Source organism: Microtus oregoni, unplaced genomic scaffold (genome assembly GCF_018167655.1).
Source record: "Microtus oregoni isolate MIOR12 unplaced genomic scaffold, Mior012 000012F_ref0000307, whole genome shotgun sequence".
Classification (NCBI taxonomy): Eukaryota; Metazoa; Chordata; class Mammalia; order Rodentia; family Cricetidae; genus Microtus; species Microtus oregoni.
In genome coordinates, this window is record NW_024543071.1 from 24,652,205 (window position 1) to 24,676,743 (window position 24,539).

Consider the following 24,539-nt stretch of genomic DNA (forward strand, 5'->3'; position numbering starts at 1 on the left):
CAACATGCCAAAGACAACCTAGCAGACAGCTCGACAGGCATTTCTGCAAGGAGGGAGTGACCCTATAGGAGACTATTTTCTAACTCACTTCTGCAGGACTTCGTGGTTGCCAGCCTTCCTTTTGCTTTTAACAGCGTGGACGTACTAAGTAGAACAGATTCTGCGCTGATGGCAGGGACGATGGGTAAACGACAAACACTTTTTCTCTAGATATATCCTGTGACTGCTGTCCACAGCATCAAATCAGCTTGATTCTCGCTGATAGAGATATACAGAAATGCCTGATGAGGGAAATGTGTCTAATTACAATTTCTATAACAATAAGAAATATAATGGTTTCTTTTCAGACCATTATCCAAGCATAGAAGCAAAACAAATCGAGTTGTTGAGTTAACCTCATCTCAACATGTCTAGAAAATAAATGGACTAAATCAGTCATAATAAATGTTTTCTAAAAATCTCTACAAACTGAAAAGTTGAACCACACTGATTTAAGGAAGAACCATGAGAAAAAAGGGAAAGCTGCTTAGATTTAAAGCACAGCTTGTCCCCAGCAAGCTTAAATGAAGCTAGAAAGAATGGAAAGAAAGAGGAGAAAGTAGAGGCAACAGACATGAGGTGACCATAAGTGGGTTCTAGAACCAAATGCATTTTAGAAATAAGACCCAAACTTTATAGAACCACTGTCCTATAAACCGAAGCTCAGAAGAGAGCATCCCTCTCATCTCACACAGCTGGTCAGCAATAAAAGACTACTGTAGAATAAAGCAGTGAAAACCAACCAAATCTCCATTCCTTGTTTTATCATAGTTATTAGTTTTGTGGTTTTGGTTTATCCCCGGGTCTCATGCAGTCCAGGCTGGCTCTAAGGCTGGTCTGGAACTCTGGACCCTCCTGTCTCCACCTCCCAAGTGATGGGAGGGGCACCACCACACCTGGCTTTCTGCTGTCTCCTTGGGCAATGTTCATTTAATGGTCTGAATCTCTGCTTCAGAAAGCTGAGTCTGTCTGGAGTGTATGTTAGCAAACAGTGAGACTGCCTGTCCGTCTGGTGCTTGTCCCAACTAGGTCAGGATGCCTCATTTCAGGAACAGCGTTCTTGACAGGGGACAGTCCCCAAGGAGCCTGGCCACGAGCCTTGCAGCTTCACAGTGGCTCTTGGAGGGCATCAGTGTGCCAGGACAAACTGATGAGACCACACTTCAGCAAACCAAGAGGGTCAAATGCGGTATTGCCTAAGTAGATTACCTAGATGCTAATGGAGAAAAATGAACATCAATGCAAGGATCCTGACAAAAATCTGTATTTATAGACACAAACTTGCTGCCTGTAGAAAGGCCAAAATAAAGGAAATCATATTTTAAGAGAATAAATCATATATATTTTTAATGAGATTCTCACAGAAACACAAAGGCAGCAGAAGTTGATGGGAAATAGTTTCCAAATATATCAAATCATCACCCAGTGCCTTCTGAATACCTACAACAGGAAAGAAAAACATTGCAATAATGCAGATCTATATTTAACACAGAGGCAAGAGCTCATTTGTTTGGTATTTCTCAATGCTCTTCCATTCACTATTGAGCAGCTGGTATTTTCTTTTAAAAAAAAATCAAGAGATTGGTTTATTAATGGAATATACACAGAGTGACTTACTCAATGGGAAAGCATTGCTGTTAGGGAGAAGGAGAAAATAATGTATTTTTGGATCCACCAATCATCTGACCTCACCATGGTAACGGGCTGTGTTTCCTAACTTTCCAGACTCATACTTGAGTCAAAATGACCATGGTAGTAATTTGAACCAAATCCCCTATCTTATACATGGAGAAACTAAAGCTTAAGGAGGAAGCCACCCTAAGGCTCCTCACTCAACAGGACTGATGAGGAGTCATTACACTTTATGACCTCAGTGTCAGCACCCCTAAAATCCGTACGATGGAGCCCTAACCTCCAAGGTGACCCTGTTAAGGTGAGGCCTTCTGAGGGCTTCACACCATGAGAACACAGCTGGGATCCACGCCTTTACCAAAGAGAGTCCACAGACTAGTCCCATCCTGCCATGCAAGGGCACAGCCAAGACAGCACACGCTAGAACCAGAGCCCCACCCTCACCGCATGTCAATCTGCCCGTGTCTTGATCTTCGGCTCCCCCTCCCTGAACTGTGGAGAATGGACTTCTGCTGTTTGTTAAGCCCCCTCGTTTCTGACATTCTCTTATAGCAGCCTGAAGAAGCTAGGACGACACTGCAGAAAAAATGGCAGATGTCCGTTTCTGTCTGGCTCCCATTTGAAAACTATATAAAACTGTTTCGGTGGTTAAAATTTCCATGCTTTTCACATGATTGACAAAGAACTCTCCAAGTATTTTTTATAGATAGAATTGCAATATAACTTGAATACAGGCATGTTCCATACTGGCTCTGTTGAGTCTAGGGCTTTAGCCTGTTTGCTTTCAACCAATCTGGCTTCATGAAAGAAAGCAGATAAGCCATGCGCATCGTGCAGACCTCAATGAAGATTTCTTGTTTTGTTTATTTTTTTTTTTCTGAGACTGGGTTTCTCTGTGTAGCCATGACTGTCCCGAAACTCACTCCGGAGACCAGGCTGGCCTCAACCTTAGAGATCTGCCTGCCTCTGACTCCTGAGTGCTGGGATTAAAGGTGTGCACCACTGCTGCCTGGCATTTTTCTAGTTTATTTAAAGATTTTTTTTAAACCTCAGATACTTAATATTTATGAATAATCTTTGATGGTTTTTACTTCCCCCACTTTCGTATATAGGTATATCTACATTTATGCATAGGTATGTATCTGTGAATATTTGGAAAGAACATGTTATGAACTTATATTTGGTAGGGGAAGACATAATAAAAATTTTGGTGACTATTTGGAAAGAACGTTATGAGCTTATATTTTGTAGTGAAAAACATAATGAAAATCAAATCAATGTAACTTTTAGCTAAATATTTCTAAGTGGAATTGATCTTGAACCCCAACCAGACACGTGCAGATTCTCAATACTTTACAGGGAAATCTTTCATTCATTTGCCTAACATTTATTACACATGCTAACTGTGTGTTGTTCACAACTTAACTACTGCTGAATGTACAACACAGTGGAGAAAAGTGTGTGTGGGGGGGTCCTAGCTGTGGTGCAGTCAATGCACCAATAGCGGGGAGGGATGGAGGGAGAGGACCAAGTATGGGGCAAAGGGAAGAGGAGAAAACTGTCAACAGCAGTCTGCAAGAAAGAACTACTGAGCTCGCTTCAGCAGCACCTAACTAAAACTGGAAAGACAGAGAGAAGATTAGCGTGGACCCCGCGCAAGGACGGCAGGCCAGTTTGTGAAGTGTCCCCTATTTCTTTCCAGCTGTCTTCAGGAACTTACAGTCGGATGTTTTGCTTGATCGAAAAATAACTTCGCTGTCTTAATTTTTGAAAGTATGAAGTCACAAGCTTGTTAAATATTTCCCAGGCACCGTCTTCGGTATGCTGACTGCTGTTTATCTTCCTTTTGTTGACTAGCTCTGATTATTGTGCTTATTGATCCTTTCCTCCTTAAAGATTACAAGAATTAAAACTGACCAAAATAATTTTTTTTTTTTTTTTTTTTTTTTTTTTTTTTTTTTTTTGCCTACTTACGGGACCCTTTTCCTCCTACTGGGTTGCCTTGTCCAGCCCTGACGTTACAGTATGTGCCTGGTCTCATAGTCGCGTATTATGCCATGTTTGGCTGATGTCCCTGGGAAGCCTGCTCTTTCAGAGGGGAGACAGAGGGAGGGTAGATCTAGGGAGAGATGACGTGGGAGCAGAGAGATTGGGGGGAGGAGAAGATGGGGAAACTTCTGTGTTGGGATACAATATGATAGAATAATAATAAAAAAGAATTTTGGCAGCAAAGACAAAGTGTTTCACAGGGTGGTCCGAGCACCAGGAACAGAAGGGTTTAGTCAGGAGCTGGCAGAATGCCTTGCATGTACCACGACACACAAGTGCTGAGTTCAGAAGACACCATGAGGGAGGGAGTTGATCCTTCTCTCCCGTGGGTTCTGGGAATCAAACTTTGGTCACCGTACTCGAGGTACGCACGCACATTCACACGCTGAGCCACATCGCTGGCCTCAAGAATTCCAACTTATGAACAACACGATTATTTTCAATGTTAACCCATGAACGCTGAAGTGTACTTTCTTTAAGAAGTCGTCATTAATACAATGTTAATATAGTTACTTCCTCTTTTTCTAAGATTGTTTTTGCAACAGAAATCAAACAGCTGAACCCAGGCCTATGGTTTTGAGCAAGTCACTCTGTCAGCAGCACTGGAAGCTCCTGAGAGTGGCAGCAGTACTACCAGCATCTTGAGTCACTAAATTTGGGCAGAGGAGCAAGTAAGTGTACAGAAAATATTCTAAAGCTTCTTAAACAATTGGCAAAGGAAACACGTAAATGCCAGAATTCTAGCAGTGTGGAAATTTCGCCAGTGCACACATGAACACACAGTAAGGAATAAAGAAATAGCTGTTTCTAAAGAACCCCAGTGCACTGTCTGCCTGGTCTCTCAGTGCAAAGACACAGAGGAAAAAGGGTCTCCTGAGATGAGAGAACCCATTCATAGTCTCTCTTCACCTCCTTCCTGTGGCACGGGACATTGTCTGGGTACTTTAAAGAAGGACCATTTTTCTTCCTGGGTGTGTTCTTCTGACAGCACTCAGCTCATCTCCAGGGACCTTCCGACTGGGAAGAATCTCTTCTTTGTTGACAACATCCACAAAGTAACTGTATTTAGAATGTTACCTAAGGTGCCTCCCGGGTTAATCCACACAGAAAGAATTTTAGCCACGAGTCAGAGAAAAGGTGTGCCGATCCCACACCTTGGGCTCTTAGTCCTACTAGCACGTGGGTGTGAAATCAGAGGCAGCTGTAGGTGACTCATATCTATCAGTACACACTTCAGGACCAATTCAATCACAGTCATTACAGACAGGTATCGGATACCAGTCATTTTAAGGACCCTCAGATGATTCTAAAGTGACCATGAGCAACCACGAGAATCAGACCCTCACCAGACCCTGATTCTACTGTAGTCTGACCCCCCAAAAGTGTAGGCAGGCCCTGGAATAGACTCTGAATCCCCTTGAGAATGTTATGACATTCCAGCAACTGGGGTGTACAATCAACTGTGCAAAGCACTGGCCCAGACATGTCTTGTATCAAGTGGACAAACTCTGAACCTTGTATGAGGGCCAGTCTCTCACCTTAAAGCAGTGTTTCTCAACCTGTGGGTTGAACGACCCTTTCACAGGGGGTTACCTAAGACCATTGGAAAATAGGTATTCACATTATGATTTATAACAGTAGCAAAATTAAGTGAAGTAGCAATGAAAATAATTTTATGGTTGAGGTCACCACACCATGAGAAATGACTAAAAGGGTCGCAGCGTTAGGAAGGCGGAGAACCACTGCCTTAAAGCCTTCACTGGCACACTCGTATTAAGTACGTACAAGTGTAAGGCAATCTCAGCAACCAGCCTGGACTTTCTCTGAGTATGGACACCGTATCAGAAGCCAGACCTGGGCCTGGCAGGTCCCTTACACATCTGACACCCTTCGCGGTAGGGAAAAGAAGCATGGAGGGAGAAAACTTTTGTTTGCAATTTGCCATTAAAAGTTTCCTCTGGGGCTGGAGAGACAGCTCAGTGGTTAAGGGCACTGACTGCTCTTCCAGGGGATCTGGGTTCAAATCCCAGGCCCTACATGGCAGCTCACAACTTTCTGCAACCCCAGGATCCAACACTCTCACACAGACATACATACAGGTAAAACACCAATAAAATAAAATAAATTTATTTTTTATTTTTTTGTTTTTTGTTTTTCGAGACAGGGTTTCTCTGTAGCTTTGGAGCCTGTCCTGGAACTCGCTCTGTAGACCAGGCTGGCCTCCAACTCAGTGATCCGCCTGCCTCTACTGCCCAAGGGCTGGGATCAAAGGCGTGCACCACCACCGCCTGGCTTTTCCCACAATTTCTTTAGTCAACTGTCCAATGCAGCAAGCTCTCCAACCTTGGAAAACCATAGCTCTTAACGACCCTTTCTTGAATATTTTCATCTTTCTTAGAATTCCTTTGGTGAAACTAATTAGCTAGGCAAACTTCTGGTGATGCCAACTACAGCCGAGAATTGCTCTTCTTGGTTGAGTTCCTGGCAGACCTTAGCTGGGAGATATCAGACATGACCATGGAGACGAAGCTGGGGGGGCAACTTGAGGGTGCAGCAGAGGAAGGTAAAGACACGAGACAATCACAGTATGTTCAGATTTACTTAATCTGAGCCCTAAAATTTCTCCACAGAGAATCTGAGATAAAGGTAAGCAGCTTTTGCAAAAATGACCATGAACAAATTCAAAATGCGAACAGGCTGAGCGAGTACGATGTTCCGGAAAACAGTGAGGTCTAAATACCCCTTGGGTAGAGAAGCTAGTCTTACAGCAAAGGAGAAGCTGGGAGCTCCTCGAGGTCCGCCCAAACCAAACACTCAAGAGTGCGGGGCTAGGAAGCATCTGAAGTGTGTAAAAGCTCATCCAAAACGGTGCTGAGACGGAATGAGCCGTGCCGGAATCAGTGCTGGGGCAGAGGATTGTACTTCAAAGCAAATGTATGTCTTATCTTTGAACATACACATTTCTAGAGCTTTGGATCCAGGTCAATCTCCAATCCCTTTTGATCACTTCATTACCTTTTTTCTTACTGATTTTAGTTTTTACTATACTAGCCCACGGAAATTCAAAGTGTGCTATCGAGTTTAAAATAAAAAAAAAATAGCAGTATCCTAACTTCTCACTCAATCCCAAAGGCAAACTCAATATAAACTTTTTAAGTTTCTTCTGATAATTCATTTTATATTTCTAACAATATGTAAATAAACAAAATTTATTGATATACTAATTCTAGACCTTTACTAATATAAATTTGGTATATGCTAGCTTGTCCCCTCCTGATCATCTGTAATAGTCAGTCTTTTCTGGAGTCAGGTGCAGCCAGGGTCAGCATTTGATTCATGTATCTTGAAAAAGCTGCACCAATTGTCATTCCCATACTTCCAGAACAGCTGATGGTAGCTGGGGCTTTGACCTCCAGCCCACCGGTCCGCACAATTCAGCAAACAAAGGGTTAACACGTGCTGCAGCAGGGACAGCCTTCACAGCTTGCCTTTATCCTACAGCAGGTCCCTGTTCCGACTTGTCAGTGGCCTGGCTACCAGTTGGTTGTTAAAAATTCTGAATATTGCCTGTAGGTATAACCGTGTAATTCATTCTTACTATTTGAATATAAGCGAAAGTGAGGTACTGCACTTCCAGACACGTCCTTATGTTCCTACAATCCACAACACAAACACTAGCTGAAGGGCTTTTAACTCTACAGATAGCAGGGGAAGGTGTGGGGAGAAAGGGGTGAAGAGCCTTATAAAGCAGACATTCAACCCCTCAAAACACTTGCTAACCCTAAGCTGGATCAAGGAATAAAAAGTGACTAGCTTCTTTAAATTACAATTTAGGGAAGGAAATTCTATTATATTGCAGCTGTATAGACTTTTTGTTTTGTTTTCTAAAACTAAACCTCTTTTAGTTTTTTGAGAAAAGGTCTCAATATGTAGCCTTGGCTGTTCCGGAACTCTCTGCTTAGACTAGGCTGGCCTTGAATTCTGAAATCCAGGTCCTTCTTCCCTCTGCCTCCCGAGTGCTGGGATTGAAGGCATGCTGGGATTAAAAAGTGCACCACTCCTCACGGCCTTATATTTTACTGGCTCAGCAGTGATTGGCACCATTGGGACCTTCCTAATGCCATGTGCTGAGCCATTTTCACTTTCTTATAGAGCCATTTGTAACTGCCTTCCACCAACCTCATTTGACAGCTTTTCCTAATTGATAAGCCCTTGGAGATAGCAAGCCCCTCTGAAGGGCATTGTACACTAAGGCAGGCTGCCCAGCAGCTTTGTTTTTACTTGGAAATTCATGGAAGCCTCTTCCCCAAAGTCAGACTGCTACCTCTCTGCCCTGGACAGCTTCCCTCTAGGGCTGCTAGACTGTTCTAAATTGTCATTCTAGAGTTCTCTTTGCCCTTCTGTTTAGTTACAAGGTTCTGGAATACCGTATATTATTCTTCCTTGATTTATTTCCACACTTTTTATTTAAAAATACCACACAGTAGCTTTCAGTGAAAATGATGCAGAGAATAATTTATTTAGATCTCTATTACGAGGCAATAAAAAGTTTTAATTCTTTCTCCCACTTGATACTTTTTTTCATTTTTATCTTTTTTTTAAAATTTATTTATTTATTTATTATGTATACAATATTCTGTCTGTGTGTATGCCTGCAGACCAGAAGAGGGCATCAGATCGCATTACAGATGGTTGTGAGCCACCATGTGGTTGCTGGGAATTGAACTCAGGACCATTGGAAGAGCAGGCAACGCTCTTAACCTCTGAGCCATCTCTCCAGCATCAAGGGTTATAATGTTGAGTTCAATGCCAGCCTAGTCAACTTAGTGAGACTGTTTCAAAATAAGTAAAAAAAGAGGGATGACTCTCAGTGCACATGGAGGCCTTAGGTTCCATCCCCAATATCAGGAATGAGAGCTGAATTAGAAGGTGAACCTGGTAGTGGTAGGACTGTGAGCTTGAGGTCAGTGTGGGCTATATAATGAGACTTTGTTTCAAAAGGAGAATAAAACATTTAATCTCCAGAGTTTGCACTTTTTTTCATTTTTAGATTGAAAATGATTTCCATCTGAATTTTTAAGGCAGTAATTCAGGGTTCTTTTTTTAAAAATTTATTTATTGAGACAGGGTTTCTCCATTATGTAGATTTGGCTGTCCTAGAACTCACTATGCAAACCAGGCTCACTGACATCTGCCTGCTTCTGCATCCTGACTGCTGGGATTTAAGGTGTGCAAGAATCCAGTGTTGGTGTTAAATCATCTAAAGCCATCCTATTTCAGTCTTCTGCATAGGACCTGTTTCCACTATATGGTTTAATATAGATTCACTCTCTTAGTATAGTGCAATTTTACAGTGGTATGATTTGTACATTAGGCGGGGTGTGTGTGTGTGTGTGTGTGTGTGTATACGCATATGTCCGTGTTCATTCCATGGTGTGTGTGTATGCTCTCACTGACTCTTCTGGATAATCCTGAAATGACTGTCTTCCAGTTCTGGAAAGACTTTTTTCTATTATTCCTTAGGTAATTTCTTCCTCTTTATCTTTCTCTTCAGCTTCTCTAGAATATTACTAAGTACATTGCTCAATAATTTAATTCTAACTTTTCTTCCGTTTTTCTTTGTTTTTGTTTGCTTTTCTGGTTCAGCCCAATGAATTTTGGTCAGCCTAATGACTTTCTTGTTGTTGCTATTTTATGTTTAATTTCTATGATTAACTTCGTATTCTCTAATTGTTACTTTTTCAGTCTCCATTCTTACGGGAGAATCTTTCTTATCTCTCTACAGCTTAATACAGGCAGAAGAGCTTTGAGTTTTATTTCCCTATTCCTCCTGTATTTCTGCCTTCTCTGTAATCAGTTTTCTTATTTTTCATAACCTGACTGTCTAATTACCTGGCTACCCAAGAATCAATCCATGGGAAATGTATAGGGCCTCACTGCTTACTTAGTGTGTAGAATTTCAATAATTCTGTTTTTATTGAGCATGTTCCCTTTTCCTTGCTTTGCCCCATAATTACAAAGCCGGAACCTTTCCTTTCTCTCCATTCTGCAGAGGAAAATGATTCTAGTCTTAGGGTGTTGTTTGTGATGGGAGAAGAGATTTCTAACTCTCAGGCTCTCAAACAGTCCTGCTTTTGGAGGCCTCTGCCTGCCCCAGGGTCTCTGCTTCCTGAGCCTCTCCAGATTCTAGCGATAAGCCCAAAGCTTCTTCCCAGCACTCACCCCCACCCCCTCGGGACACTCCGGTATCTATTTTCTCCTCTGCACTAAGCCAGAAGTCACTGGGCTGGTTGTGTATCTCCTAAAGTTTTGCATGCGTCTCCCTACTGTTGCTTCCTGTGCCCACCATCATTCCATGGTTGTTTGTTAATAGTTTGGACCTGAGAGCCTCCTGAATTCTCACGCATCCAGGGCTTGGCTGCCAGCCAGTGGAGCGGGACTATTCAGAAGCTGTGGGAACTTGGGAAATTGTGAAAAAAGCTGGGTAACTGGGGTGTGCTCTGGAGGGTATATCAGAACCCCAGCCCTGATTCTTTCTGTCTGCTTCCTGTCCACCAAGTGAAGGGCATCACAGTAGGCTGTACTCCCTGCTGTGATGCCCTGTCTTTGAGCCAGCATGGCTGACTAAGGATACTGAAACCTCAGAAACGATGAGCCAAACCAGACCTTTCTCCCTTTATCTCAGGTATTTTCCCACAGGGACACCAAATTAACGCAGCACCTCAGGAAGGGCTGCCAGTAAACATGACCAGTCTACCAAATTCTCATAGGAAGCCTTACTAACCCACTTTCATAGGCAGAGGGACTGCGCTTTTGACACTCGGAGTTTTGCTGAGGTCATTTGAGTCACTAATAGCTTCCCAATTATCTTACTATTTTTTAAGATGTGGGAAAAGGCTTTTTCCTTTTTAATCACACACACACACACAGAACATTCAAATGAATAAGTTAGGTGCAGTGGCTCACACGGGTAATTTCAGTTCTTGGGGCTACTGGAATGAGAGGAAGGCAAATATAAGGCCGGCGGGGGTACAGCTTCAGCAAATAGGACCTGCTTAATAAGTTAACTGCAATACTTCTTTTGCGTTTTAATAAATAAAGCTTGCCTGACGATCAGAGAGTAAAACAGCTGCCCTGGTCAGCCTTACAGACCAGGCAGTGGTGACACACGCCTTTAAACCCAGTAGTCACACTAGTTTGCCATAGAAACTGGGCAGTAGTGGTGCCTGCCTTTACTCCCAGCACTGAAGAGGAATATAAGATGGGAGGAGACAGCTCTCAGACACAGTCTCATTATGAGGACTCCCGGAGGCAGAATCGCCATTTCAGACTAAGGTAAAGGTAAGAGCTAGTGGCTGGTTGTTTTGCTTTTGGGGATCTTCAGGTTGAGCCCCAATTTCTGTCTCTGGATTTTTATTAATTGTGCCACAGTTAACTTAAACAAGTAAGTTAAATAAAGAATTTTTTCTAGATAGCACAAAAGACTTTTAATCTATTTACTCTTGAATCAATTTACTCTTAAATATGATTTATGACACTTGATTATTTTCCTCTTTTTTTAATTGAAAACAGATTATTTTATACAATATATTCTGATTATGGCTCCCCTACCCCATCTCCTCTGAGATCCTTCCATGCTTCCTTCAATCGGAATCCATAACTTTTCTGTCTATCCTTATAAAACTAAGAGCTGTCTCAAGAACAATAGCAAAATAAAATAAGATAAAGCAAAATCAAACAAACTGGACTAGGATGAAACAAGCAGAAGAGTTAGAAAAAAAGACAAGAAACACACACACACACACACACACACACACACACACACACACGTATGCCCTAGTTGGTGGTGTGATGGGGCATGCTTTAATCCTAACACCCAGGAGGCGAATAGGCAGGCCAGTTTCTGATTCTGAGTCTAGTTTACAGTCTAGTTTACAGAGTGAGCTGCAGTACAACCAGGACTACACAGAAAGACCCTGTCTTGAAAAAAACAATAAATAAACACATTTTTAAAAATTAAAAATAATATGCCCTGACAAAGCATTGTGGCCCTACATCATAATTAAAGGTAATAGGTGGCTTTTTGTGCAATGAGGTTTTTTCATGGAATCCTTCTTGCCACCTCGCATCTACCTTATGGTGACCTGAACTGAAAGGCACCTGCCTGCCTTGATACTGTTAAGTATTTTCCAAAGGCAGGAAAGGATGGAGGAGAACTTTAAAAAAAAAAAATAGATAAGCAGGAGGGCTGTTCCTACATCCAGGGGATCACAGCCTTTTTATGCTCATCTAGTGAACACAAACTGAAGATACTAAGCCTGAAGGTTTCAATCTATAAGGATAAAATCCAAGCACTTGTCCTAAACACTAAATGCACAGCTATATGGACAAATAAAGTCCAAGCATAACTAGAGAGGAAAACACTAGTATTACAAACCTTTGGTCTGATTCCACTCAAAAGGAACATACTCTGACCTGTCAAAGCTTAATACCCGTCTTCCGCTCTTACTCACAACTCCCCTAAAGAACAAGTAAACAGAGCAAGCATCTTTCAGGACAGAGGCTTCCCCATGTGGAAGAAATTAAATGGGTCTAGCTCTTGAGCTGGACGGCAATTATGTGGGTGCTCGCTTTTCACAGTTAGTGAATGTGTGCATTTACACTTCAAATGTTTTCTGTGTACATGTATTACATTTTACAATTAAAAAAAAAAGTCTCCAAAAGCCAAAAGAATACATAAGGCAGACATCCCACTTGTCAGGAAGTATACAGCTTCGATCTCACGTAGCCAGTCTGGCATGCATAAAGGAGGAAAGTTGCCACGACTAACATAAAAGACTAAACCGGTGTCCTGCCAAATCTCAACAGTTGTCTCTGTCCTTGTTGGAAACAGCTACTTGAAAAGGATGACCCGGGATTAGGCTGATGTTGCATTTCCTATGGCAACCCTGGCATTTGCATAATACTATTTGTTTACAGAGAGTTTTAGCATCAAATCCACAAAAGATGGAGTAAATGTGACTTTCGCCCATGCAATGAGTGAGGCAAGTGAAAGGCTTAACAGCCAGTTAGTACAGTCAGAAATAGTGAGCTGAGAGTGTACCTTGCCTTACATTCCAGGCCGTAGGTTTGAGCCCCAGAACTGGGGTAAGGGGTGAGCAGCAGCAAAGATTGCAAATAGTGAAAGAATCAGGAGAGAGGATGCGGGTCCAGGTTGGGTGGTGCACTGAACAAATGTACAACACAGGCATGCGCAAGCATGCTAGGGGCTTCTTAAATGTTTTATGGAGAGAACTGCCTACATTTCCAAAGTCCTGAGTTCAAACACAGGATGTCAAAGTCGGTCCTGAAACTATGAGTTTCCTGAGATTCCCGCAGAGGAGGAGAGATCTACTAAGTGTGGCTGTGGAAGTCATTACAAAGGACCCAGGCTAGCTGTCCCATCATTTCATTCACATCTAGGTGACGTAACAATACTGCATCAGAGGTCAAAGTCAGATGCATGTAAGGTATGGACAGTCAATAACCTTAGACAAAGAAACTGATACCTTTTGTGGCTCAAGGAGTTTCCAAATAAGGGGTACCCCCAGTATACTCCAGGAGCCTCTATCTTCCATATTACATTCCTCCTCATAGAACAAATTTATTCCGCGTGTGAACGCCATGGGTCTAGTTCAGGGTTTCCAGTTCTCAAAGAGTGGGGCTTGGAGGAGGGAGATTAAAAAAAAAAAAATCAAAGGCATTAAGCGCGGTATTTAGTGTATTTTTTTCTTCCTACCTGGAAGTAAAGGCACTTGGGTAAGCATTTTTGATGGGAAGACTAAAGCTTTCTGTCTAAAATTCAGAGTAGGCGAAGTGGTGCACATAAAGTCCCTCTGAGCCCCGCACCAAGCTATCTTTTCCAACTTAGCCTTCAAGAGTAGAGATCTGTCTTCTGTTTCTTCACCAATTCTTACATGCTGAGGAGCTGCTGGTGCCTGCATCTGACCTACAGCCCGCATACTCTCTTCGAAGGCACTGGTGGAACTGCATGCTGAGGACGCTCTCTAAGATCCAGTCGGTGGATACTGGAATTATTTTGCCAGCCATTCTAACTAGAATTCAGAAACCCCAGGTTTTATCCGTTCCGGCTGAGACCTGCACATCTGGGACCGTCTCACATCTGTACAAACTGTTTAAAGGACCTTAGGACATCCTCATCTTTTAAATGGCAGAGTCACTTCCACATCTCGTCCCTCCCTTTCCTCTTTCTAACCCTGCAGACTAAGTGCTAAGAAAGACTTGAATGCATATATTCTCTGCTTGCGGGAACAGACATTTACACTGACACACAATCACCGTGACACACAATCACCGTGACACAATCACTGAGACACAATTACCGTGACACACAATCACTGAGACACACAATCACTGTGACACAATCACTGAGACACACAATCACTGTGACACAATCACTGTAACACAATCACTGTGACACAATCACTGTGACACACAATCACTGAGACACAATCACTGAGACACACAATCACTGAGCCACAATCACTGTGAAACAATCACCGTGACACACAATCACCGTGACACACAATCACCGTGACACACAATCACCGAGACACACAATCACTGAGACACACAATCACCGAGACACACAATCACCGTGACACACAATCACCGTGACACAATCACTGAGACACACAATAACTGAGACACACAATCACTGAGACATACAATCACTGTGACACAATCACTGTGACACACAATCACTGATACACACAATCACTGAGACACACAATCACTGAGACACACAATCACTGAGACACACAATCACTGAGACACACAATCACTGTGACACAATCACTGTGACACACAATCACTGAGACACACAATCACTGTGACACACAATCACCGAGACACACAATCACCGAGACACACAATCACCGTGACACACAATCACTGAGACACACAATCACCGAGACACACAATCACCGAGACACACAATCACCGAGACACACAATCACCGTGACACACAATCACTGTGACACACAATCACTGTGACACAATCACTGTGACACAATCACTGTGACACACAATCACTGATACACACAATCACTGTGACACAATCACTGTGACACACAATCAATCACTGTGACACTCCGGTCTCAGAGTTCTCAACGACTACAGCTTTCTACTTCCGAGGGCCTGGTCCTGCCCCATCCTTTACCTCAGCTTCACTTTGAGCTTTTATCGTCACTCACAACTGGTCACAGCACAGTTAGAAAGACCTGAAAATCCCTCATGCCTTTCCCTCTCTACCATCCACATCATCCCCTTCTCCTTGTTCTTGCTGCCACACGTGTGTGCTCCTGGTCCCTGTCCCAGCCATCCCCATCCCATTTCCAGTAGTCCTTGTCCTTGACTGAGTGTCCACGTAGGGTTGGCAATTCAGACAGGTAAGCCATCTCCACCTCTAATGTTGTGAACACCGCTGGAGGAAGCCATGAACACAGGAGTGGCGTGTCCTCCACAGGTACAGCAGACTACCCCAGCTCTCACTGCCTTCGGATCTTACATGGATGTAGGCGAACAGCTTTCAAATGTCATCTACTCTACCTCAGCTTCACACCTCGCTCTCAATTTCTCAGCAATAGACAAAAGATGATCAATTCATTTCAATTGAAGTCAGTGACCATCTTCAAACGACTCTAAAATTCAGAATTCACCCTTGCCTTCTCTAACTTCTTTAACTGCATAGGCTACAGTTTTAGAGAAATGTAATGGCGTGTATCCATCATTACAGTAAGATGCAGCGCACATCCAGAGCCCTCAAACCCTCCATGTTCTTCCTAGCCATCCCTCCCTGCACACTATCTTCTCCTGGCCTGAAACTCATCTTTTTATCCTCTTGACAGTGTCTTTTTGCTAAGGAATATTTTTAAATAAAAATTTTAATAGGTACAACTTCTGATATCTTTCATCCATGAACTATGCCTTTGTTGTCCTATTTTAAAAATAGTCAAGCCCAAAGTTACTTGAATATCCTCATCTGCTACTTCCTAACAGATTTTATGGCCCGTTTTGAGTTATCTTTTGTTAGTTTTCACATAGATCCCAGTTGTCCTGGCACCACTAGCTGAAAAGGCAATTCCCCATCATGCTGCCCTTGCTTCATGAGAGAGGTCAATTGATTAATTCTGTGGGACCTCAGGAGCCCTCATCTCGGTTCTGCTCCACTGACCTGCTTGTTTAATCTCCTGCCAATGTCACAGTACCCTGATGACTACATCTTTCTATAAGTCTTAAAGGCGGGTAATGTCAACCATCCAGTTCCGTTCTTTAGTATCTTGCTTGCTTTTTTATATAAACTCTAAAATTAGTTTATCAATGTTCATTAAGTAACTAATGGAATTTCATTTGAGATTGCACTGAATTTATGAATCAAGTTCAGAAGTCCTAACTCTGTTGAATCTCCCTATTCACCAACATGAAATTTCTACTTATTTAACTTTTCCTTGACTTTTGTCAACGAGTTAGGATCATCCAGGGAACGGGAACTTCAGTTGAGAAAATGCTTCTGTCAGAATGGTCTATCAGCTATCTATCTGTTGGTCAGTTTCTTGATCTATGATTGATTTGGAAGGGATTAACCTAGTGTAGGAGGTACAACCCTTGGGCAGGTGGTCCTGGGTTATGGAAGAATGGTAGCTGAGCAACCATGGAGAGCAAGTCAGTAATCAGTATCCCTTGTGGTCTCTGCTTTAGCTCCTGCCTCCAGATTCCTGCTCAAGCTCCTGCCGAGGCCTCCTTCAGTGATGGAGTGGGATCACCAAGAGTAAGACAAACCCTGCCCTCCCCAAGTAGCTTTAGGCAGTGATGTTTATTGCAGCAACAGAAGTCTAACTAAGTTTCTTAATGCAGATTTCACCCCTGGCATACAGGACAGTAGCATTTGTCCGTTAACCTTGCATGAACTCTGCGGTTATTATTTATTAGTTGCAGGAAGTTTAATTTTGATTCTTTCTCATTTTTCATATAGGATAACTCTTAACCAACCACAGTTTTATTTCCTCTTTCAGAACCAATATATCTTTGTATTATTGTTGTCTTATTGCCATGATTATCCAGAAATAACTTCATCATAATCAAAATGATCAAATAATTTATTGCTGAGAAGGGGAGTTTCCTTTAGAATGGAAATGGCCATCCTCAACATGCAAATAAATAAAAACGTATCCTAAGAAATTTTAAGAGGTGTGCTGGCGATATAACTCAGCCAGTAAAAGTCCCTATGGCCAAGCCTGACAACCTTTAGTGTGATCCCCAGGACCTCTATGGTAGAAGAGAAGTGACTCCTGCAGGCTGTCCTCTGACCCCAGTCACAGGCCATGACACACACTACCTCACCCCCAAACACACACAAATAAAACTACAATTTAATTTTTTTAAAAGAATGGGCATTATTCGTTCAAATAGTATTCAATAGTTGAATCAGAACAAGTATGGGTAGAATGTCAATCTAGATGTGGTCACTTTTATCTGTTCCAATTCTTTCGCCCCCAGGAATGCATGGTGCACGAATTACCTTCCTATTCCCTCCATCACAGGGAGTCACTCCACCCACAAACACTCGGACATCTTCCTTAACACTGGCTTGTTTGGGACAGTGTTAGGGGTTGGATTCAGGGTCTTGAACATTACAAGCAAACACTATACTGCTGAACTAATCTAACCCCAAAGCCATGATTTTGTTTTCAGGGAATCTTCACCCACTGTCTCTCCAATATTCCCAGTTTTACCATCCTCTCCATAGTGATACTCCCCCCATATCTTTAATTTTAAGAACTCTGTGCATTGCACTGTTCTATTTTTTTTTTTGCTTTTTTTTTGCACTGTTCTATTGACACCCAAGAGAGAGCATGTTTAAGATATAATTGCCTCCATCCATTAGACCTGTGTTGATGGATTGCACATCACCTGGATGTGCTTCCCACAGCTCTTCCTGTGTGGTTCAATGCCTGTCTTCCCATCTCCTTCATCCAACTCACCAACAAGTGGTGTTGCAGCCGTTCTATGGCAGCTCACTCACCTGCCTACCCACTCCTCGGTGCCTATTTGCACTGCTGCTCTTCCAGAAGCTAACTCAACAGTTCCCCACCCGAAGCTACCATTACTCCCTGTGTGGAATAGCTTCAGAATGTAACTTTGATAACATCGACCTGCACTTAGCATATCTTTGATATTCTCCCCTACAAACCAAACAGGCTCCCCAGCCCAACATTTAAGAAGCTTTATAATCCGGGCCCTACCGTTTTCACGGGCCCCCCTTTCCCAGTAAAGTCTTCTAGCTCCTCAGCCTTCAACTCAGCCACATTTCCTCCATTTCTGGATATGGCTGCATACTCTTTCCTTCAAGTCTCAATACAGGTCGGTCCCCAAATCTCTGCCAGTTCTACTCCTACGGATTCTTTAAGGTCTTGTGCAAAATCCCCCAATACTTCCTTGAATTTTCTGTCTAGTAATAGATTTGAATTTCTTTCCTAAAACTGCCATGTATTTGTTTTCTTTATGATTCTTTAACAGTTCCATGTGACACAGCCTTTGGTTATCTGTCATATCCTTTCTATGTAACTTGTAAGGCTCTCATAGCCTGATTAACCTAAATACTTCTCACACTGTCTTTCATATAGCAAACGGAGAGAATGTTCAAGTTAATCTACAGAGTGAACAGAATAAAAAAGTAGTTAAATTTATCAGTGTTAATTAAACAAACTTTTAGAGGGTCTACAAACTAAGCACTTTTTGTACTTAATAACATTAGATTGGGATGTAGGAATCACTTTAGTTACAAATGCAGAGCAGCACAAATGTAATTGGTTCTCAAACCCAGAGTTAGGGTAGACCTTAGGGGTTATTTAATCCCTCTGTGTCAGTCTCATAGCTGCAAAAGTGTGTAGTCTGCAGCTGTTACCATCCATTTTATGTTTTTATTTATTTATTATTTATCTTTGAGACCAGGATTCATCTAGTACAGGCTGGCCTTGAACTCACTAGGTAGCCAAAGATGACCTTGAATTCCTGATCCTCCTGCCTCAATTTCCCACACACTGGGATTACAGGTGTTGCCACCACACCCAGCTTTCAGATATTACTTATTAAGAGCTGAGTAGTCACCAGTTCCTCATACATTATGCCTTGTTCACACACCCTTCGGGGTACGCGGCATCAACGTATGCACCACACACACACAGTACACACGAGTTCCAGGCAGAGCTGAGGTCCAGGCTTTTCTACTGACCCTTGCTCCAGACATGAGATGGACTACATAGCCTAACTCTGTCCCCTGCTGTGTCTTCTCCTACTAACTATGACAACTAAGTAGTGATGGAGGAAGGTCACTGGTTAAATAAAAAGAAACTGCTTGGCCCTCATTGGTTAGAAGATAGGTGGGAGGAGTAAACAGAACAGAACGCTGGGAGGAAGAGGAAGTGAGCTCAGACTCCACAGCTCTCCTCTTGGGAGCAGACGCCTCAGAGAGACACCATGCTCCCCGCTCCAAGGAAGATGCACGTGATGAAGCTCCGACCCAGGATGGACTTAGGCTAGAATCTTCCCAGTAAGTGCACCTAGCTGTGCTACATAGAATATTAGAAATGGGCTAAATTAATATGTGAGAATTAGCCTAGAAGAGGCTAGATAGAAATGGGCCAAGCAGTGATTAAATGAATACAGTTTGTGTGTTGTTATTTCGGGCATAAGCTAGCCAGGCAGCCGGGGTGCTGGGGACGCAGCCCTGCCGCCCTTATTACTACAAAGCAGAAACACACACGAAAAGTTTCAACCCATTTTCCTTAGAACTTAGAGACATTAAAATGATACGGTAGCTTTCCCATTAGAAAACTGTGAAGCCTGATCCTATTTGCCAGAAAACGACTTTTTTGGTTTTTACTTCTTAAATACATTTTCAAAGGAAAAGTCATTGCGTCCAACCACATTCAGCAAGTAGTTGTTGAGTCCCTTAGATGTGGGACATGGGAAGGTACAAATCTCGGCATTTTACTCTCCGAGGGGTCACAAGCTAGAAGCAGCAGATCTGTTAGTGATAGGAGCAATTCCTCTCCATCTGCTTGGATTTGAACTAACCCCTGGGTTCCAACAATAGAAACTCCATATTCGAAGCCATTCCTCCCCACCTGTTGGGAACTGGACTAACCAAAGGGTGCCCAACTACAGAAACTCCAGATTCTTAGTTCTGATGCCAGCTCCAACTCTTGAGCAAATCATTTTACTTACTTAAGTCTCTTCTAAGAGGGACCTGGGGAAAGGAAGAATATAGTCCAGCCACTTCAAGTTTTCTTGCCGCTAGCTCTAAACTGTTGTTCTCTGAACTCAGTCTTGAAGTTACACTTCCAAAAGTGACCACAAATGGAAGGGTGACCCCTCTTATTTATCAGCAAATGGTAGAAAAACCAAGACGGAAGCTGAGTAAGACGATGCAAAGTTTATTCATTGTAATAATATACTTTATCAAGGTAGTCTCCTGGGGAGTATAAACGCTACATTCAATTCTTCCTCCCATAATGCTGCACACTTATCGAGACATGAGCTCGTTTCAAGTTTAAAGGATAAATTTAAGCAATACCTTTTTACCTACTATTCTGTGGCATTACCAACTTTAACAAATTAGAGCTAGGGCCTCTGACAGAGAAAGAAAGCTTTGGGTTTGTTTTAATTATCACTATGTCATATTACTATGGACAGTCTTCACTGCTGCTAACTACGAGTTTGGTGTACAGGTAGGAAAGGGACGGGGAAACACAGGCCACTGATGCTTTAACTGCTGACCTCACAGCAACAGTGTTTGCACTTTCATTTTCAACTCCTGCCTATGTTTTTAATTGTTTGCTCCCTTGGTAATGCACTGTAGTTCCAAAGTCCCACATCCTTTTTCATGGTGGGCATCTTAAGACAGCATGCTTAGAGGTCTGTCATCCTGCGCCACCAACAGCAGGAGGAGAAAACAACTGATCGCGAGAAAATGACAACAGTAAAGAGGAAATTGGAACTGCACCATATTGGTAGCTTGCCCACCAAGGACAATGAATTCCAAGCGTCAACATGATCCTACCAAGAACCGGAAAGACAATGTATTCTTTCAGTATGTCAACAAACCTAGGGTTCCCCGAATATATATATGAGGTTTTTGTAGATTCTAGTATAGAAATTAATGAACAGGTAAAGTTCTCTGTTCTCTCCCCCATGAAACTTACATTCTTGTTGGGCAAGAGCCAACTTACAGATTGCCTCAACAAAATATTATTAGCAATTAGGAGCTATAAAGAAAAAAGGACTATCGAGCAGTTGGGGGGGGGCAAGAACTAAGTCAAGTCATCAAGAGTATTTGTGGGGCCTTGCCATTGGAGGTGAGCCCCAACGATGAGAAAACTTTGCTCTATAGTCCTTGAAATGCGGGGTGGGATGCGAATGAGCCAAGTTGACACTTAAGAAGGATTACAGCAGGAAACAGTCTGTATTATGAATGAAAAATTAAATGGCCTTTTATAACTTGAAGAAAACTCAAGCTAATCTTTAATATCTACTTAAGGGACCAATTGTTCAAGATCAAATTTTTTTAAGATTCTTCTAATTACTAGAAAACTACTGAAGTTGACGCAATTACTAGAAGTCTTTCCAAGCTAGCAACCTCCTTCACTTGACACCATTCAAATTCTGAATGAGACTGGACCGGGCCCTGCAGCGAATCAGAGCTTCCCCTACCTCATTAACGCAGCCAGGTGGATTCTAGTTACCCTCCCAGAAAACGCGAAGCCAGGCTAGGGAAGGTGGGGGAGCCCGCCGCCCTCAAAGTTAACAGTGACAGATTTAAAAAGCCAAAACCTCGCCGCCCAAAGCAAGAAGTCCCCCCGCCCCTCCAGGCGTCATCACTCGCAGAAGGGCCGCTCTCCTGGGTCGGAGGCCCGCGGCGAGTACGCGCGCGTGTGGAGCCCGCGTGAATCACCGGAGCGCGGTCCGCCCGGGCGATGATTCATTCACCGCTCCGGAGCTCGCGGCCACACGTCCCCGGCGTACTATGACGGCCGCACACGCAGCTTCCTTAATATTAAACAAATGTTTCAAAGTACAGACGCCTGCAGCGAGAAACGCCCGAGCCGGGCGAGGTGGCGGGGAGCGAGAGTCCCGGGGCGGGCAGGGGCGCGGTGGGCAGGGCTGGTCCCCGACCCGACCCCCAAGGCGCGCGGTGGCGCACAGGTGGGTCCCCGCCGCCCTCGCCGCCGCGTTCCCGCTTGCCCCTCTGCTCTCCGTGGCATCTTATATAATAGCCCGAGCCGATCCAAACGGAAGCGGGGCGCGCGCCGCCGGGCAGAGGTGCTCAAGCCCCGAGCCCTAGAGGCTTCCCACGCAGCTCCCACGAGACGGGGGAAAGGCCCGAGCGCCTGCCCCACGCGTACCGTCGCGAAGGCGCTCGGTTGTGGTCGGTCCCCTTCAGGAAGCCGCGAGCGTCACCAACTGCGTCAGCTTCTTCAAACACCGTGCCCTGTCTCTCTCCAGCCCCGGAGCCGCCACCGTGGGGCCAGGGCCGCGGGCCGCGCTGGCAGGCGCGTCTCGGGGGACGATAAAGTTCCCGAGGACCCTCCCGTCCCCCACTCGGCCCAGCCGCACCCGTGCCCTGGCGTGGGCAACTTGGGACCCCCGGCTGCGCGCGGCCCCTGCAGCCCGCTGAGCTCGCAAGGCTCCCGCGGGGAATCTAGCCCAGGGCCCAGCGGAAGAACAACCGCGCTAGAAAGTTCCCAAAGCCGGGAAGCCACCACCGGGGTCCCCGAGCATCGCTCTTACCTAGCTCTCGGGAGGCCACGTTCCGGGCGGGCCGCACGGGGCGCGTGGTGCACGAGCGCGCGCGCGTGGGGCGGTAGGTGAGCAGCCCGCGCGGGCGGGGGCGGAGCAGGGCCGGGTGGCGGGGCGCGAGCTGCGCGGGCGGGGGTCCGGGCGGCCCCGCGGCGGGAGGGTGGCGGCGGGGGGGGGGGGGGGGCGGGATGGGAGGGAGAGCACGACAGCAGCCGAGCCCGCGGTGACGGTGACGGTGGCGGCGGCGGAGGCGACGGCGATGGGCGCGGGGAGAGCGCGCCAAGGGGGCGGAGGAGTTGCCAGAGGGTTTGTTTACGCATTGCTGCCCGGCTCGGGGCACAGCCCGCACTCCCTGATTGGACACAAACTGGGGCACAGCCTCTCGCCGCCGCCCGCCAGGCCTTCTGGAGCAGCCGCCGCCGCCGCTGCGTAGCTCCCGGAGCGCCTGCTGGGCACAGCCCACCGCAGTGCCCCGGCCTGGATGGGGGACTGTCGGGGAGGCGGGCAGAGTGGGCGTGGAGCGAAGCGGGCGCCAGGAGCTTGGAGTAGCCCACCTGTAGTGGTGCGACCTTGGCAAGGAGAAACTTGAAACTTCTCTGGCTTGGAGGCTGCTTCTGCTCCAGCGGTTGATTAGATACCCCCACTCCATCCCCTCCATCGCCACCCCTGTTCCCATAGGAAGCTTGCCCTTGAGTAGATAGAAAAACAGCTCAAAAATCAGTGTGCTCGTTGGTCAAGTTGGTGCTTCTTATAGAAGCTGACCGTGGGCGCTCGCAGTTCTCTTCTGCCTCCTGCTTCCCTGGTTTTTAATCTCACATCTTGCACCTGACATTCAAAAGTTGCCCTCCCAGAAGTGACCTCCCCACCGGGGTGCTGAGCGTCCTCTGAGGACTTCACGTGGCCTCAGCTTCTTTCACTGCCAGAGCTCCCAACAGTTTCAGCCTCTTCTCTTCTATCCAACTGTCACCTCAGAACCTATGCCTAAATACCACGCCTTGAATGCTTTGGTAGATTTGCATTCCCTGGATCCTGTTCTGTTCTCTGCCAGAGAGCACCCGGGTTCCCTCTACCTGAGCAGGTTTCCTAGACTCCACTCCCCTTCTTCCTTCCACTATTTGTACTTAGTCTTCTGGACTCCCTGGCGACTGACATCAATCTGACCTAAGCATCAGTCACGTACCTGTGCCGTGCACACCTCCCCTCCCATCCTGTAGATTTCTTAAGGAAAATGGCCAGGTTTCAACAGGGTTCCAGCAACTGGGAGAAATGAAACTGAAAATAATTCCATGTGTCTGCCATTCGGCCGGGTCCGGAGAACGTGGAGTCTCTGAAGACCTGAGAGCACACTTAGAACCCCAAGTGTGTCCTCCATGTTTCCCGTCTCTGTATTCACTCTCCACATCTAAGTGTGTCTAAAGTCACAACAGCTCTGGGTGGAGAGTGACTGGGTTCTTCTGAATGGTTCCTTACGGCAAGGCCCACGGTGGCCAGTGTGAATAGAGTAAAGAAATCATAAAGCAACAGACACAAGTTCAGTCACTTTACAGACTATTAGGGACACGAGGAGCCCTCCAGTTCTGATGAGACGCGTGGATTCATCTCTGTCTGATCAAACACTACTTTTCATATGTCCTGGGATGGACCTTAGTCCTTCTTGACTGCTGGAATGACTGGATTTCTTTCTCTAGATATTCAGTATATAGTCCCATTGGGAGAAGATCTGAACTCTGGTGGGTTTTTTTTTTTTCAGATAAATCAAATTAGTGCAAATACATTGAAAGAACTGCAAACGCCACCAGGGGAGGGTGAGGCTACCCTGAGATTGGTAGCCCTAGAAGCTGCTTCTCTCCTAGGGCTCCAGAGCAGTGGAGCAAAAAAATCACAGAGAGCAGCTTCTTGTGGAGATACCAAGCAGAGGGGCCTTCCTCCTACCCTTTCTTCTCAGCCTCCTCAGTCACCCT

The 24,539-nt window shown here is 44.8% G+C and overlaps 1 protein-coding gene and 1 non-coding gene across 3 annotated transcripts in view; one reads left to right on the top strand and one right to left on the bottom strand.

Annotated features, from left to right (window-relative positions):
* Window positions 1-22,714, bottom strand: part of Pcgf5 (polycomb group ring finger 5) — a 121,716-nt gene extending 99,002 nt beyond the window's left edge. Inside the window, exon 1 of one of the 2 annotated variants that reach the window (XM_041661362.1) lies at window positions 22,570-22,714. The gene's annotated coding sequence lies outside the window, so the exon portion shown is untranslated. Of the gene's footprint in view, window positions 1-22,184; window positions 22,323-22,569 lie in introns of those variants that run through there. The other variant, XM_041661365.1, reaches the window with a different exon arrangement.
* Window positions 3,263-3,367, top strand: LOC121454824. The gene has a single exon (XR_005975341.1). It is a non-coding gene; the product is annotated as a U6 spliceosomal RNA (small nuclear RNA).
* Window positions 22,715-24,539: the final 1,825 nt, after the last annotated feature.